Here is a 1,663-nt window from a genome sequence, read left to right as displayed (position 1 = left end):
TATTAGTTACTGATTAATTTTTTTTATATATACTTAACATTTTTATAAACATATATTTGTATAATTATTTAACAGTGTGAATCAATACATAACCCTTACACTTGATAAACGTATACTATTTAAATTCATAAATTTTTAATTAATATTTTGCATTGTTAATAAAAATAATTACAAAGAATGGCCATATCACGATAAATAAAATTAAAGACATTATCCGTAAAAGATTATATTCAGCATATATTAACAAGAATTAAAAAATGCTTATAAAGATTAGACCTTAAACTCTAATTTTTTTATTAATCAAATATAATTATACAAACTTAATAAATAATAAAAAAAAGACATGTACGTACGTACATAACAAGGACTCATATAAGATAAACTATAGCCCTAGAACCCTAATTAATAGAATAACAATTCCCAAATTCAATTCTTAAAGAAAATTCTTAGTAAAGTAATAAATAAAATACCATAAATATTGATTCTTATTCTAAACTTTAATATAATTCATGGACTTATTTCAAATACCTTAACATTCACAAGAATGTATAATAAGCATGTTCTTCCTTCATATGAACTTGTAGCAACGATGGAATGTCAAAGTATTTGTTGCATATACTACAGTTACTTGGATTATAAGTAACTGGATTGTGAGACTTGCTCTTATGGGCGCGCAAATTTTTTGAAGTTGAAAACTTTTTATCACATTGGTCACACTTGTATTTCTTCTCTTGATCAGACATGATGAACAATATTCAATATTCAAGTAAGAAAATATGTAAAATAAAATAATAAAGCAAATAATAAGAATGTATTGAACAACTATTATGATATAGTAGATATATATAGAAGAACTTTGTATGATTTAAAAAATAAGTGTTATATTTAATTTTTTAGTATTTGATTCACTTTTCTTATTTAAAGATATTGTTAAAAAATATAATATACATATATAAAAACAATGAGAATGAAATATAAATAAATGTAATCTTATAAAAATTTTGTAATATTAAAACTGAAAAATATCACGCAAGAATCATTAGTTATGATGATAATATATGATTGATTGAGGGAGAAAAAACAACCGTAATAAAAATAAATATTAAAAAGATATGAAATGTTAAATCAGTAAATAAATTGAATAAATCATATTGAAGGCTAATAATGAGAGCTAACAATTAAAATAATAGTAAAATCATCAAAAAAATTCATATCTAAAATATATTATTATTTGTCTGCAGTTTATACCTTTATATTTGAGTATTTTTTATCTTTTTAGAGTTGTATTTTTTTTTTAAGATTTAGGATTTAATCCAAAGCTGAACAAAAATAAGAGTAATAATTTTTTTATTATAATGCAGAAATTCTTTTAGAGTTATTAGGCCATGATCCATGACTAGGTCCAAACCTAATAGTATTAGGTTAATAATAAACTAACCCAAAAGATAATTTATCACAAAAATTTTGATGAAACACAACCGCTAATAACTTGAGATAAAGGTAAGAGAGTTTGAGTTATTACTTATTCTGATTCTAGCAAATAACAAACCCAAGTCAATACGACCCAATTACATATTTATCGGTTTTGATTTTTTTTTTTCCCCACGTATTGTCAACATGAAATAATAATAATAATGATAATATTGTGCTGTAAATAGAGGAT

The sequence above is a fragment of the Arachis duranensis genome, chromosome 6 (assembly GCF_000817695.3).
Source record: "Arachis duranensis cultivar V14167 chromosome 6, aradu.V14167.gnm2.J7QH, whole genome shotgun sequence".
In the NCBI taxonomy this organism is placed as follows: Eukaryota; Viridiplantae; Streptophyta; class Magnoliopsida; order Fabales; family Fabaceae; genus Arachis; species Arachis duranensis.
Note: the sequence above shows the minus strand (reverse complement) of the source record.